The sequence below is a fragment of the Thamnophis elegans genome, chromosome 5, assembly GCF_009769535.1.
Source record: "Thamnophis elegans isolate rThaEle1 chromosome 5, rThaEle1.pri, whole genome shotgun sequence".
Lineage (NCBI taxonomy): Eukaryota > Metazoa > Chordata > Lepidosauria > Squamata > Colubridae > Thamnophis > Thamnophis elegans.
The window spans coordinates 71,654,567-71,671,872 of record NC_045545.1 but is presented as its reverse complement, the minus strand read 5'-3'; the positions used below and the strand labels follow the sequence as shown (position 1 = coordinate 71,671,872).

Here is a 17,306-nt window from a genome sequence, read left to right as displayed (position 1 = left end):
AACTCTCATACATTCATACATTTAAAAACCCTCCCTTTTTACAACCCTGAAATCCCTTAATTTGGGGTAGTCAGGGCAAATGGATGGAGCTGAGCATTTACTGGACAGATGCCCTTCCTTAGTCCACATGGAGTTCACAGCAGATATTTTTTCTTTGTGCCCTAGGAGAAAGAAACCTCTGCTGCAACTGGGACTGAACTCTTAACCTTCTGAGTGGGAGGCAAGCATCTTATAGGCCACTACACCACTCTTTTCATAGATAGATAGATAGATAGATAGATAGATAGATAGATAGATAGATAGATAGATAGATAGATAGATAGATAGATAGATAGATAGATAAAATTGCAAGATAAAAATAGAGAGATGAAGCAGTGACTTGTAATGATAAGTGTAAAACACTCATTTCACTAAAAAGTGTTTCACAATGAAGTCATTAACTTTTCTATATAATTAACTTCTCACATTTTCTATAATCAAAAGAGACTCACACTTGAAAACTTAATATACATTACTTTTATATGTGAAAAAAATTAAAAACGGGCTACTTAAAATGCAAATGTAGTCTAAAGATCATATCAAGTTGTTTGAGAATATTCTAAGATCTATCAGGGAATTAAAACAAAAAAAAGGTCTCCAGGCACTTACTTTCTGACACATTTGGGAATCTACAATATCTGAGAGAAATTCTTCATCTTTAACTCATAATTGAAAGCCTTGGATAGTTGTTCCTGCGTTTGTTTTGACCATCAGATACTAAGACTCTGAACAGATGACATTGCTCTGACAGGTGTCTGATGGGACACCAGGAACATTAAAGGAAGCAAAATGGGGCAAAACCAACACATCTTGAATCATTCTCATAAAGATATGTTCCTTAGATGACTTCTCAGGGGAAGAGGAATTCAAACATTGCATGTCATTAGATTAAAATTAGACTTTATATGCTTTCAGCTATACATTTATATATTAAGTAACTTTTTGAGAGAGCTTTAACTTTCTAGTAAATCTGGGTGTACAATTAAGGAGCCATACAGGCATTCAGGGTATTTTTGAAAAAAATAATATCTCATAGAGCCATAAAGTGGAGTCAACTGACAGCAGTAAAAAAAAAAAAAATCAGGTCACTCATCAAAAACCATTAACAGACCCCAAATTGCCTCTAAGTGAAAATGAGATTCAATCAAGTTATGATGGCACAAAGTGAGTTTATAGACAGACATTAGGTTTCAGTTCAGAAAAGGCACAAAGAATCATTCAGCAACGTTTTTATTTGCTGGAATACAGCCAGGGAAACTGAGCACAATATAGTAGTACAATTATCATGCAGATATAAAGTACAGAAGCAACATGATCAGCGCCAGAGCCAAGTACAAACATCCTGTATCACTAATTCAATAAAGCAGAGTATGAAACAGTTTTGATGCAGTTGGCAAATATTAAATAAAGAAATAGACTATTTCTTTTATAAGTGGAACAACCACTCAGTGCAGACAATATGTTAGAGAAATATATATAACTGGTACTATAGGCAAAGAAACCGTAGTACCAAAGAATCCAAAGAAAAACTGGTACTATAGGCAAAGAATCCATAGTACCAAAGAATCTAAAGAAAAATCAGTTTTCTAAATAAAGAAACCTTGTTTAAAATAAGCCAGCTGGATTGAGAACTTGAAGAGGGGAAAACTGTTCATCATATAGAGTGACTTCAGCAACAGCCTCTATATATAGTTAATTATCTATCTTTTTTAACACTCTCATTCAAAACACATGAGTGTCCTTCTCTAATGCCAATCAAAAACAACATTTACTTTTCATAAAAGATGTGACAAGGTAGGAAGGGACCTTAAAATCATTCAATCCTTCCCCGTGTTGAAAGAGAGCCTTTGTGCAGAATCTCATTAACCCATCTCAACAACGGTTTTAAATATTTTATCAAGCTGCTACAAAACAGAGCATCAGGCTGAGAAGATATTCCTTTGTTTGTATAACTCCAGTGAATTTAGGAATATTGCCACTTACACAACCAAAAGGGTGTTGCCTGTATCTGAGGAAGAGGTGGCGTGGGAGAATCTCAAGGTTTGAAGAGTTGTAGGGAAAAGGTCTGTGGGGGGAAATAACCTGTATGCATGGATAGAATAAAAATAACCCATCAGGGTTGAGCATGTTTCTGAAGGATGTAAACCCAGTAACAGGGATGAAATGGAGAGCCTGGATATCTAAACAAGGAATGTTCCACATATGTTAAGTGGTAGATTTAACTTCCATTTGTTTGGTTTGTGCAGGGCAAAGTTCATACTCTTCTGTCTTATCCCAGATATTCACTATAGATTTAAAAAATCCAAGTCTATGGATTGGTTATTGCCATTTATTTCACAAGTAATCCTATACAGCATTTCACTTAGTAACCGTTCAAAGTTACAACAGTGCTGAGTTACGACCATTTTTCACACAACCATTGCAACATCCCCATAGCCACGTGATCAAAATTCAGATGCTTGTAATAATGCTGTAAGTAATATTAATGTTCATTACTTACCTCCTGCACTAAAGAAATAATCACAAGGTAGCTAGGATTTGTATATAGGATAATGGGAATTTCAAAACAGAGCAAAGAAACATAAGCATGGTAAACAAATAAAAATAAAAATACCAAGAATGGTTCATATGTGGAGCCTGGCTTCAAAAGAATACACATCCACATGCAACATAGAGTAGTTACAAAAGATAAAAATCCTAATCATAACTGGGACTTACCACCTCACCTCTCTTAGGAAATATCCACAGCACTCAGATGCTTCTAAATCCAGCACTGCACCCTAAAACTTGGGCAGAAGGAACAATTGTTAAGAAAGTTTTCTTACTATATGTTCAGGTCACTAACAAGCTAAAGCATTCAGATTAATAAAACCCTAAACTAAAAAGCTAATCAGACATTATTTCTGAAATGCCGAAAAGGAGCTCTGGGAAGGATACGTGCATTCATGTTTTCATTCTTCTGCTAATCCATGAAGAAGGTTGGAGCATGGGAGAGTTCAGGTGCTATATGAATCAGAGGTGGGGATGTTATGGTCTTACAGCTGCTATTGGACCATCACTTTTTGTATGCCCATCTTTAGCCATGATGGTTGATGTTGCTACATGCTGACCCTCAGGAACACCCAGCCAACTACAAATTTCTTGATCCTGCTTTAAACCTGCGGATAATATCCATCCCTTGATGAACATCCCTATAAAGGGCTAAAGGTTCCCCTGTACAGTTGTGACCAACTTAAGCGGGGAAGGTGCTCATCTCCAATTCTCAGCTGAGTGAGCCTACATTGTCCGAGAGATGCATTCTATCATCAAGAACAGAATATAGTAACCTTTCCTGCCTTAATGGTACCTATTTATCTAGTTGCATTTTCATGCTTTCTGACTACTAGGTTGGCAGGAACCTCACCCTGTCATGCGGCACTTGTGTCTCAAACCTGAGCTATCAGGTTTCCAGCTGACAAACCCAAAATCTTAACTGCTGAGCCATCCATCTCTATGGAAGATGCTAAATAAATCTACATGTATTTTGAGCTGCCAACCAAATAAAGATGTTCCTTCAAGGAACCACAACACCAATTGCGAACATTAAAATTTAGCACCCTATATGAATTATATTAATCAAAGATGCTGTTTATTTTTTTGCTCAGACCATTCCTTTATCTTGCTTTTGTAAAATCTATTGCGGTTTTGCTACTGGAAGAAGTATATGAATCACCAACACCAACAATGAATAATATAAAAATGTTAGTGCCAAAGATGTCTCTTTACTGCTACTCTTTTTTTCTCACTTTCTTGTTTAATAAAAGGAAACAACAGTAGGGAACTGGAAGCAGGGAAAAAACGAATGACCCTTTCCTTATCTACGATTCTTCTGTTCAGATTTCTCTCACAATTATTTGCTTTGTTGTTGTTAGTTGCAAAGTCTTGTTTGACCCATCTGACCCCATGGACAATGTTCCTCCAGGTCTTCCTGTCCTCTACCATCCCCCAGAGTCCATTCAAGCTCATGCCTACTGCTTCGGTGACTCCATCCAGCCACCTCATTCTCTGTTGCCCCCTTCTTCTTTTGCCCTCAATCTTTCCAAGCATTAGGCTCTTCTCCAATGAGTTCTTCCTTCTCATTAGGTGGCCAAAGTATTTGAGTTTCATCTTCAGGATCTGGCCTTCTAAAGAGCAGCCAGGGTTGATCTCCTCTAGTACTGACCGGTTTGATCACCTTGCAGTCCAAGGGACTCGCAGGACTCTTCTCCAGCACCATAGTTCAAAGGCCTCAATTCTTTGGTGCTCAGCCTTTCTTATGGTCTAACTTTCACAGACATACGTTACAACTGGGAAAACCATAGCCTTGACTATACGCACTTTTGTTGGTGCGTATATTTGCTTATGATGTATTCTAAATGTAAAAGTTTAGAATACTGCAGGTTGCTGCCTTGGTATATGTAGAGAGAGCTCCGGTTATTGCTCAAGTGTCACCAGGTTCGTATCAGCTCTTAATGATTATATAAATCTGATTTTCTCCAGAAATAGAGAGAATACAGGCAAAAAATTACAAGTTGCCTTTTTTATCCAGCTCTCTAAGCACCTGACTCCCCAAACAGCTTTTTTCCATTGCTGTTACATTTAAAGGTCATCAAAGGTTGATGATGAATTTTGCATCTGTTATTTGAGAGATGTGGAACCTCTGCTAACTTCCAAAGTTTTAGCAAGCAATTGTCTTTACATCACCAAATATTTATCTTTATAACCATTAGAGTTGGAAATTGTTGCTTTAAAAAAAATAAAAAATAAAACCAGCAGTTTCCCTAAAAGAGTTAAATTCTTCACCAAAAAGCAGATAAGGGGATTATGAAGCTTTGTGTTTAAGTTTAACATCTGAAAAGGCTTAAAATATATTTTCACAAGTGGTACATGTAGCCAAAGCCTATGTATATGTGACCAGAAGTTACATTACTTTCAGAGGGGTTTATTCATAAATTGCGATATGTAGGATAATCTTTGGAAGTAAAATACTACAATCCTATGACATTTCCTTGAAAACACCATCATCAAATTCAGTTAGGACATTTCCATGGCAAATGTGGAAATGTATTTGTAGTTTCAGATTCGGTAAATGCATCATGTTAAGCAACTTTTCCTCAGTCTTATATTGACTTAATCAGTGTTTCTGATCAATTCCCAGAATTCCCAAGCCAGACACTTATCTTAAAGCTGCCAAGTTTGAGAAAGACTGCTCTAGATACATTGAATTGCAACTCTCAAAGTGTCAAGTCAGCTGTTGATTCTTGGAATTGTAATTTCAATACATCTGGGGATTACCAAATGGGGAAAGCTATAGTAAGCCATAAATTCAATTAATCAGAGTTTATTGAATAATCTACAATTACTGGATACATACACTATACTAAGCCATAAACCATTCTCAACAGATATCAGGGCTGGGTTTATGTAATCTAAAAAATCATACTATGGCCTGTCCATGAACTCAATTTGAATTTGAAATAGAATTTCTATTGGATGTGAAAAAGTGATTTTAGTCAAATCTAACAACAAAGACACACACATACATTTTATTGATTTTATTATTGCAATAAATTCAGTGGTGCTTATCAAAATGATATGAAGAGGCAAACATAAATCTACAGTATATTGAACTGCATCATGTAAAAATATGATATCACCATATGTGGAATGTTTAGCTCTTTAAACTAATTCAGTTGGGATTTTTTTTTAAAAAAAACAATAATTTGCACAAAGCAGGCAGTACTGCTCCAAATAAAACACAGCCCACATTTCTGAAGTTCTGCACTTTTTGTTAGGAATATAATCTAACAGTTGGGTTGGCAATATATAAATCATGTAACAATGCTATACCTGTTTCTTTAAATCATACTGTAAAATGTGATTGGTTGCTGTTTTCCTCAATCGGCCATAAGAGGGAGCCAGAATGACTGTTAGCTCTCTGTTTGTTAGATGCTGGGCTGATCTGGAAGTGCCGTGAGCTATTGTAAGTTTTGCAACTGTTAGCAAACTTTGTGTACTGAACTGATTATATGATACTGGACTATGTTATTTGGATTATCCCTTAACTGAAAGAGGTTGATGACTGACTGTCTTATCCGTGTATGACTTGGACTGTTTGATGGACTCTAATACCTCTATTTCCACGAAAGTAAAAGCCTATTTAAACTGCAGTGTCTCTGTATGTTGGTTTGTGTGTTCTCCAACACAACTCTCACAACGCTTCGCTGAACGTACTCGCTCTCCCAACGGGGAGCTTACCTAACACTTTTAATATGATGTCACTTTTGTATGCAACAGTGAGCAGATGCACATAAGTCTTAAACACCTGAAGCACCCGAGTATGCAAATATATTTTTCATTGGCTTGTTCTTGAAAAATGTCAGTTAGGAAAAAATAAAAAACCTATAAAAAAAAAAGAAAAATGTCGTAGTTGCAGGCTGTTAGTTGCTCTTTCAAATGATATTTGGTTTTGGAAATGGTTTCATGGATGATAGTGGCCTAGTTGCAGCTGAGGCTGAGCTAAATTCAACATAAAATTGAAAAGACACAAAGCAGGAAGTTCAGCCAGAAAGCCATCTAAGCTTCTATGACTTTCTGATAATGGAAACTATGCAAAGCAATATAATACCAAAAATACGTATGAAAAGAGGAAACTGCTCTCATATACTAAATTAGTGCAACATAATTAACATCTAGTTTTAACCTACTTGATTTATAAGAACTGAACTAGATACAGTTGCAAAAAACTCTCTGGGTTTTCACTAAATTCTCTGCACATTACCCAACAAAGTGAATGAAGTATTTTTGTTGACCAAACCTAGAGTGATGACATGATAGTTTCACTAAATACCTGTTCTGCTTTAAATATGCAACTGACATTAAGGGAATTATTGCTGTGTAGAGAAAAATTTAAATCAATCAATTTCATATTCAAAAGTGGAGTTATACTAAACATTATGAGATTAATCTATAAGATTGAGATTCAAAATATATTCTATCATGAGGCTCAGGGGTAGTACTTTTGCTCTTTGTACTGGCCTATAAAAATAGATGTCAATATAAAATTGGGAACAGGAGCAAACATTTGTTCTATGCTTCTCAGAACCAATTAGAAATGAGTTTGTCTGAAATGGTAGAGGCTTTTCCGCCTGAACAGGCGATTGGACTAGAAGACCTCCAAGGTCCTTTCCAACTCTGTTATTCTATTATTGCATAGAACAGTTATAAATAAATAAAATTCAGTTTATAGTATTATTGTCCTTCTCCAATAATTTCTCATATTAATCAATAATTGTTTTAACCTGGATTTTTCACTCACAAATGTCTAATTTTGAAGATGATAGAGAGATATTGAAGAGAGAAATTATTTCCAAACTTTTATTATTTTTACATAAAGTAACAATTTAACATGGTGAGTGGAAAAGCTTATTGTTTAGATTTGCATCATAATATTGTAACAAAATTAACCAAATAGTCTATGTTCACACAACATGGTAAGTCAATAACCAAGACTGAGTAATCACCAAGACATCTGTAATAACCTTTAATGTATTGCATGAATCCAGGGTTTACAGTCACCAGTTAAGCCAGTGACATATTCACTTATTACATCAAATTATGATTTTATTTAATATGATTTGTTAAATAAGCAACAACAACCTGGAACCATGCAACCATAATCATTTGCTAAATTCATTTCACATAGTATAGTATAGCAATATTTTAAATATGATTTGAACAATCCTAATTTTTTTGCTTGGTTCAAATTCACATATGTTAAACCAGAAGAAAATTAACTAAGTTGTAGATAATTATGCACAAAATAGTTCAATTACTATGAGTCAGAATTTATCTTGAGCATGCTTGCATTACACACTTGCACTAACCACAATGCTGTTTTTAAAAGGGCTTATATTGGCCTATATATACAAACAGAACACTTGAATAATCGGCTATGATCATTCAATTTCCCATGTTATCTTAAACCTTACTCTCCCTACTATCACTTTACACTTGGTGGAGAAAGTAATTCTTTCTCAACAATTACAAATAAACTGAACATGTTATCACACAAGAACTTTACTTCTAGTTTTATTTTAAAAGGCAGTAGCATTATATAAAGCCAGCAGGCCATCCCAAATTCTTAAATGTTAAATTTTTAAAGAACCATTTGAAATAGTCTTAAAATTAAATGGGAGGGGGGATTACAAATATCAATTTACCTTCCTTTTCTGTTTGTCCAGCCCACCACAACTACTTTCCAGCTTATCCTTTACACCAGTACTTTTCAACCTCTGCAACTTTTAAGATACATGTCCAGCATGGGGAATTCTGGGAGTTGAAATTCACCTATCTTAAAGTTGATAAGGTTGAGAAACAGTTTAAACAAATGGATACTAGTCCCTTTTGCTTGTTAAGAGGTGAGGGGGATAGGAAAACATCATCAGTTTAACAAATCTCCACACTTTCTAACCTTTCAGCCTAACAAACCTCCACACTAACTGATTTCCATCCTGTCATGGTTAAGAAGAGGCAGTGGCTATGTGGACCACAGATAGCAGAAGAGCATCAGGAAATAACTGATATATATCCATCCAGAGGCGGCAGAAAAGCAGAAGTGAGTAATAATGTATGTGATAGCAGCAGAAATATGCACATGCGGGTGCATTTACACTTCACTTTCCCACACCTTTAAGAGATAAGCCATCCATTGCACCCTGATTCCCCACAAGCTGCCAGGGTAAAATGCATATAAGGAAAAGCAAAATTGTTGATCCAGGCTTGCATAAAAAGATCTGGGCTCATCGTAATGATTATGCACCTGTGCTCAAGACAAAGCTTGTTTTCAGAGGCAGGTTACTCTTTTAATTTCTGAAACAGCGAATCGATTACTTTGCACTTCGGTTGTCAGAACTTGCATTCTTCTTCCTCTTCCTTACAAAGCTGGGCTTCGTTTAAACCAGCTTTAAACCCGAGCCCCATTGAACAAGCTCACTCCCTAACGTCCGAAGCCAAAAATAAAAGGCAGAGACAGCTCTAACCCAGTACATTGTACCCCCCCCCCCGCTTCCTTGACAGTGGTCGCTGAAAGAAGCGGTCGGACATCTTTCCCTCCGTCCACTCCCTTACGAACACCTGAACGGAGCTCAAATTAGCACAATCACGCCCAAATTTTCTGGGTAACTTAAGCTGGGGGTGGGGAGACAAACTCCGCGTCCCAATGTTTCTTGATTCGCCTTTGCTTAAACTTCATGAATGGGAAAAGCCCTGGAAGGGTTGTCTTTAAAGAAATAAAACATTCTGGAGGAACAGCAACAAGCACACATAGAAGAACCTCTATATACAGGAGGCAAAATATACGGGAGGTGACGGTAGAATTTGCTCTGGATCTTCCACCGACTAAAAACCTCCCAAAGGTCTCGCCGCTTCACCCACTTGTCTCATTCCCTTCCTCCGCTCGTCCACCCACCTTCAGCCCCCTGGAGATTTCCGCCCTGGCGAAGCACCGCACCTCCCAATGCCGCCGCGGGCTTCAGATGGAAGAGACTCCCGCACGCGCCACCGTCTCTTTTCGCCTCCTGGCACCCACCACGGAGCTCGGTCCCTCTCAAACCCCACCAAGCGACTCACCGGGACACGGCGAGGACCAGCAGCCTCCCTCCGAGCTCAGCAACCCGCCCGGCGTCGGAGCCAAGCGAACGCGGTCGGGGACCCGCTATTCCCCGCTCTCGGGACCAGCGGCGACGGGCAACTGCCCGCGAACGCTACCAACCCCATCCGTTTCCTCGGGGAGCCTGGAGAAGCGGCTCGCCCGGCGCTGAGGCTCGGATGAAGTGAGGGGAGGAGCTCTCGGCGCGGACCAGCTAGCCTGGGAATCTGGGCCACGCCCACCTCCTCCTCCGAGGCGGAGCTTTGGGAGTTGAGGAGGGGAAGCGGGGCGCCGAGGTCAGGAAAGGTAAGGTGGGGATGCTGACTCGAAACGGAGGAGGGCGGTGGGAGGATAAGTGCCTCGCGGGCCGAGGTGGGCAGACTCAGGCTGTGATAGAGAGAGAGAGAAAGAGAGAGAAGAAAATGCCTCGGAATGAAATGCACATGACAGATGTACTAGCACAAAACCGCCCATGGCGATTCTCCCCGAAACAAACCCATTGTAAACCTATCTATTTCTGAAATTTGCATCCTTCCTTTTGTTAAGGAATTCAAGGCACATTACTCTAGTAAGGCCACAGTTAAAGTACTGCATCCAGTTTTGGTCACCATATATAACAAAGATGTGGAGACTCTAGGAAAAAGTGCAGAGAAGAGCAACCAGGATGATTAGGGGACTGGAGGCTAAAACATATGAAAAATGGTTGCAGGAACTGGGCATGGCTAGTCTAGTGAAGAGAAGGACTAGGGGAGATATGATAGCAGTCTTTCAATATCTCAGGGGTTGCCACAAAGAAGAGGGAGTCAAACTATTCTCCAAGGCACCTGAGGGTAGAACAAGAAGCAATGGGTGGAAACTAATCAAGGAGAGAAGCAACTTAGAACAGAGGAGAAATTTCCTGACAGTTACAACAATTATTCAGTGGAATAGCTTGTCTCCAGAAGTTGTGAATGCCCCAACACTGGAAGTCTTTAAGAAGATGTTGGATAGCCATTTGTCTGAAATGGTATAGGGTTTCCTGCCTAGACAGGGGGTTGGATTAGAAGACTTCCAAGGTCCCTTCCAACTCTGCTATTGTATTGTATCGATTCCTTTGCACTTCGGTTGTCAGAACTGACATTCTGACAAGAGAAGGACCAGGGGAGACATGATAGCAGTGTTCCAATATTTGAGGGGCTGCCACAGAGAGGAGGGGGTCAAACTATTTTCCAAAGCACCTGAAGGCCAGACAAGGAATAATGGATGGAAACTGACCAAGGAGAGATTCAACCTAGAAATAAGGAGGAACTTTCTGACAGTGAGAACGATCAACCAATGGAACAGCTTGCCTTCGGAAGTTCATCACTTGAGACTTTCAAGAAGAGATTGGACTGCTATGTGTCAGAAATGGTGTAGAGTCTCCTGCTTGAGGAGGGGGGGTGGACTAGATGACATATAAGGTCCATTCCGACTGTTAATCTAATTAACTGAATACTCCATTCACACACACATACATACACACACACACACACCTGTAGCAAGCACCCTTCGAAGTATATCTATGGAGATTCTTAGTCATCCAGGTCATGGTTGTCCCAAAGGTGCTTTTTTCAAGTGACAACTGGACTTTCTGTCTTTCTTGGAAGATGTTTCGCTTCTCATCCAAGAAGCTTTTTCCCCACCATCCAGTCAGAGTTGAGGAGGTTTCTTGGATGAGAAGCAAAATGTCTTCAAAGGAAAAACCAGAAAGACCAGTTGCCTCTTGAAAAAAGCACCTTTGGAAGTTTATTGGGCCAAGAAAAAGCAATGGCTGGAAGTTCCCCAATGGGTTTCCAGGGCTAAGGATGGAACTCAGCCTGAATCTCGTTGGGAGTGCTGCAGCCAAGTTTTGGTCTGCTTAGCTTGTTGAATGAGTTACAACTGTCATAGTGAAAGATCAAGCATGGCTTATACTCCACAATAGCTGGTTTCGTAGAATGCAGAAACGGTCAACCAAACAAGGCGTACTTATGGTTGGGATAATATATAAACTCAATCATAGTTTGGTGATTTTCTTACAGATTTTTCATTACCAAACTAGGTAACATCATCAGGGCACTCATGAAATGTCTGCATGAAAACTACCAAGCTTAGACAGCACCAGGAACTCTACAGTTCAACCTTGAGCTACAGATAACTCTATTCTATGGAAAAACTCAGTCATAGCTTGCACCTTCCACCCTTATACTTCTGACTCAAATAATTGCATAAGTGATATGGCGTGGGGAGGAGGGAGATAAATATATCTTTCAAGAAGTAGCTCATCCTCCATGTATTCTTCCCCCACACCTTTTTTGTATGTATCTGCAGTACACCACAGTGATGACATATGCATCAAGAGATCAGGCAAATGGCATAATTATGCACTTGTGTCATGCCATCTGGGTTAAATGTATAAATTGCCTCATGATTCATATTGTTTGCCCCTTACAGACATTTATGTCCTTTTTCAACAGTTTCTTGAAGAAAGTCACAGTTCCCATACACATCATAGAAAGTGTTTGCATGACATGGGTAACTATGGTTATTTAAACTCTAGTCTAATGAGATTATGTGGTACACTAAAGTATACATATCTACAAACTGGTTTGTATATTACCTGCTAGGCTAATATGTGACTGTCTTAACATGTAGCTGATATATCAGGCAAACATAATTTCCACATAAAATACTGAGTTCCAAAAAGGAAAGAGAACTTTGTTGCCTTGATCAAGATACTGAGAAAGAAACTCATCCTGACACAAAGTCATTCTAATAAAGCAAACTGGATCAAATTCAAAGCAGAGAACATATAAGACCCTTTAATAGGGGTTTTCTTCTGAAGTGATCTCTATTTTTCTTTAGTATTATTTTGCAAACCTACAGTTTTGGAAGTCACTGAATCCAATCTGCTCATTCTGTTTGAAAGATGGGAAGCTGATGGGATTTTTAATAACATACATCATAGCAGTAATATCGTTCTGAATCTCATTCAGTTTATTTTAATCAGATGAGGTGAAATAGTAAAAATTTCAGAAAGTAACAGATCTAACTGTTCACATTTTAATCAATATTTACTACTAAATTGTAATAAAAACAACATTGTCCACAAAAACTTAAGGGCTAAACTACATGCTCTTGAGAACTGGTAACTGCTTTCACTAAATGTTTAGATTATTTACAGGAAGAAAGTTCAAGTTATCATTCTATCTTAGAACTGTAGCTCTATAATTACTATAATAATTCTGGCAATTGTGTAAATTTTACATTGTTCGTATGTATTACAAAATAACTAAATAACTTTATTTTGAAAATACCTAATAACTATGGAAACTAATTTTGGTGATCAGATAGGGAAAGTATATTGAAACAAATGCATCTATATAATCTTGCCTTCAAAAGTTGTGGGAGCTTCACCACTGGAGGTTTTCAAGAAGAGACTGGACTGGCATCTGCCAGAAATGGAGTAGGGTCTCCTGCTTGGGTGGAGGGTTGGACTAGATGACCTACAAGGTTCCTTCCAACTCTGTTATTATGTTATCTGTTATCTTCCGGAAGAGTGGGAAAAAGCAGCCAAATTAGCCTTTCTTGTATAAATAATATTTGATAACCAGACATTATTTGCCCTTACATGCATTTGGATTAGTGACTAGGAAGAACTATTGGTTGTAGGCAAGATTAAGGCTATATTCACCCTATATATTACACTGTTTTTTAACATAGCTTGCTAAATTAACCCACTTGCCTGATTTTGTGCAACACAATGAACCATATATTAACTATATTAGCTGCATTTTGCAAAACTCACTGAGGCACAACACAGTCAATCAGTAAATCTCAAGTTGCTGGTTCATTAACACTATTTCATCCTTCTAGTTTGTTGAACATTTTCATTGCCTTTACATGAATTAATGGCTCAAAGAAGCAACAAAGTCATTTTCAGACACTGATTAATCAAAACCAAAAGGTCTTTGTTGAAAAGTCTCTGTTTTAACCTGGAGATTCTGTTGCCACTGTTTTAATCAAAGCCTATACATGCTGTAAAAAGCCATATCACTTCTCCCTGTAATGCTTTTCAGATTTCATTAACATAATCAGGGGTCATAGCTTTAAGCACAATTGACCAATATATGGATTAAAGCAGCAGGACTATTGTTCAAGTCCACTAGTTGTTTATTGCTTATTAGATTCCTTATTCTGTAAATATTCATCTCTGGACATATTGTAAATGCTCTGGGACCTCTGGAATGTATATAGGTCTTCAGCATCTTGGTAGTTCTTTTTTCCCGTTCTTGCCTGCTGCTAATAATTCTTTTTTTTCCTCAAAAAAAGAGTAACTACGTTTAAATGGGTTAAATTAATAATAGTTTTCTCAATTAGCCTAGGTTTTTAGGTTCAAAACAGAGAACACTAAACACACAAAGTGTATTTGCACGATACTACAGGCTGAAACTTGGTTGGCAAATAGAAGCAGTACAGGCAGGATTTTGAGGAAATTTATACTGTATTCTACCGTTGTACTTACTTCAGACCTAAATGACAAAGAGGCATGCACAATAGAAACACTGGTTGCATTTATTGACATCCTTACCTATGATTAACCCATACTTTACCTAACTAACTTATTTTGGGATGTCGCCTAACATCTTAAACCATACATTAACATCACAAACTAGTTCACTCAATAATTTTTAGATCTAGATTTGCTTGGCTGCTATAATTAAGGTTTATTGTATTGTGTGAATATAGCCATTTAAAAAAAAATGCTAGAGATGTTACATGTATTCAAACAGATTAACCCTACCTTATAAAGTATTAAACGTATAACAGGTGTAGTTTAGTCTTTGTAAGACTTGCTGTTCCTGCTAAAATTCCATTTCGCACATAGTAACTATTAAAGTTAACAATGCTATCTTTTGTTTTGATTCTAGTAAATCTCTTTTGAGTGTTATGTTCTTAAAGCTAGCTAGGAAACCAGTATTTCTGAGGAGGGAAAAATTATTAACCTAAATTGATATACTTTAAAAACATCTCTTTGTTGGATGTGAGCGCAAAAAGTCAAGTATAAATCTCAGGAGAAGGAAAAATCTGGCACAGAATTGTGACCTAGATGGAGAAAGACATAGCTACAAAGCCAAGTGTTAAGTTTTAGAATATGTATTTGAAAATTCAGATAAACTACTTGACAAAAAATATTGAAACTACTCAGGAGAAACTACCTTTGAAGTCAATGAAACAATTTTGAATAATTGCAATAATTTCACTGATATCAACATGCATAAAATATGGATTAGTTAAATATGATTTCCTGAATCTTCTTGGTATGATTCAATGAGGATCTCACATGCTTTTTAAAAACCTATTATGTTAAGAGTACCAAATTCCACTGCCTTTAGTCCTCTAACTCTAAAGGAAGAATGAGTACCTTGAACATTGCCTTATTTTTGTAATGGATTGGATGCAAGAGAAGAGATAAAATTAAACCCAGAGAAGATGGAGATACTGTTGGCAAGGAGAAAATTGGATTCTAGGTTTAAGTTGAAGGCTAGTTTGGATACAGTTTGCAGTTTGGGAATGCTATTTTTATCCCGGCTCTGACTAGATTTCAGGTAAGTGGGTATGACAAGGAGTGCATTTGCACAACTACAGCTCATAGCCAATTGCAACTTTTTGGGACAAAGTTATCCATGTATTGGTTGTGATCTGTCTTCACTGTCCCAATGCTAATTGGTGCAAATAATGGGAATTACATGATTTAAAAGATCTGCACTTACTGCCAATTGCCTACCAGCCACAATTTAAAGTACTGATGTTGATGTTTGAAATAATAGAGATATGATCTAAGATCTTAAATGTTTATGTAAGCAGAAAAGCAAAATATAAACTTAATTAAATACCATTTTACTTATCAAAGGTGTCAAGTTTTTGTTTCAAAATAAAATGAATAAATATACAGAAGCTTCTCCAGTTTCTTGGCATTATTTCTTCCTCGTTTCTCATCTTCCATATCGTTACAAACAAAGTTTCTTGGGCATTATCTTCATGCATGCTTTGAAATGAACTCTACTACTTACTGTGGGACTTACTTTTGAGTAAAAGCGCACAATGTCACATTTTATTATGTTTCTCCTTTGACCGCAGGTGACTTAAGACTTCCTGTGAGTGTTGTAATAAGGCTATCCCTCTGAAATTTGCAAAGATGAATAAAAAGAAGATGCTCATGTTCTGTTCTAAAGCCATTTGAATCAAAAATTGATTTATTGCTCTAAAAAGAAACTTAGATATGCGCTTCGTATTGTCAGATTAGATTACTTGTGATATATGTTTCATCAAAAACCTATATATAAATATCAGGAATTTCATTCTGGATAGAATTTATTATTTCATATTCATAGTGTATGTGTGTGGGTTCATGTGTTTTTTTAATATGGCTCCATCCTCTAATTAAATTGATTAAATGCCAATATGACAAGACATTCATGTTGTGTTAAAAAACTATGTTTAAGATATAGAGATTACTTATTTTCAACTTCCAACTAACAGCTTTATCATGGATCAAGATGCATTGTTTTTACTGCAAATGTCATTTTAATTAACTTTCTTCAGTTTTGTACAACTTAAAATTCTCCCCAGTTGGGAGAGTTATCTAATATATTTGGAAAATAGGATTATGAATAATTAAGTGGCATAAGGCCATATTGGTTAGAATACTTCAAATTGTACCTCCATAGAGGTGAGGTCACTAGAAACAGACTGTTATATCAGAAACTAGATTTTAGATTTGATCTAAGCTTTTAGTAAGAATAACTGAGATTGCCTTGGCGAATAACTTACAGAAACTGGATGGGAAAATTTTAGCCTGAATAGCCTGCTGGACTTTTTCATAATAATCAGTGCTATTAAAACTGGCATATGTCTGGAGCAAATATTAAGACTGGGCCTAGGGGCAACAAGTCCTTTGCATTTTTCCTGTTCAGCCATGCCCAGAAAGTAATGAAGAGCTATAGGCCTGTCCAGACTTCCATCTTATCCCTTATGCTGCTCAACATCTGCAGGAAACTGATAGAGGAAGGATGTTATCTAGATGAAGATGTTATCAGTATGTTGATGGCACCCAGCTGTACTGCTAGCTAGTATCTAATGCCAAGAAAGCAATGTGTATTCCGGATGAATGGAAAGCAGCTGAACTTGAATCATGACAACACAGAGGAGCTTTGGTCAGTAGAAAATTGGACTTTCAGTTCAGCTTGTTCAAAACAGAGTTGAATCCTCCTCAGTTAGTAAGACTATAGTTTAGGAAGGATTGTTCAACCTCAGCTAAATTTCAGTTGTTCTAACTGTTAATAGTTTAGCGTTTCTTTAGTACCATATTTGGCTGCTACTAGCTTCATGGCATGTCTGAATGGACAGGCAGGATTTAAATAAAACATACTATTAAAATAATAGTTTGCTAACTAAATCACAAGGGTTGAATCCACAAAGCTTGATAAATTCAAAGTAAACAAACTAGTTATCTTAGCAAACGTATACACCCATGGGTTATAATATTGATTCTGGGATACTGTATTTGTTTTTTCTCACTCTCATAAAATCTTTCAAGCAG

General features: G+C 37.3%; 1 protein-coding gene across 3 annotated transcripts in view; it reads right to left on the bottom strand.

Annotated features, from left to right (window-relative positions):
• Nucleotides 1–9,871, bottom strand: part of PPP1R16B (protein phosphatase 1 regulatory subunit 16B) — a 107,878-nt gene extending 98,007 nt beyond the window's left edge. Inside the window, exons 1-2 of one of the 3 annotated variants that reach the window (XM_032218556.1) lie at nt 9,688–9,871; nt 2,758–2,825 (exon numbers count right to left, since the gene is read on the bottom strand). The gene's annotated coding sequence lies outside the window, so the exon portion shown is untranslated. The remainder of the gene's footprint in view (nt 1–2,757; nt 2,826–9,687) is intronic. The other 2 variants (XM_032218558.1, XM_032218559.1) reach the window with 2 other exon arrangements.
• Nucleotides 9,872–17,306: the final 7,435 nt, after the last annotated feature.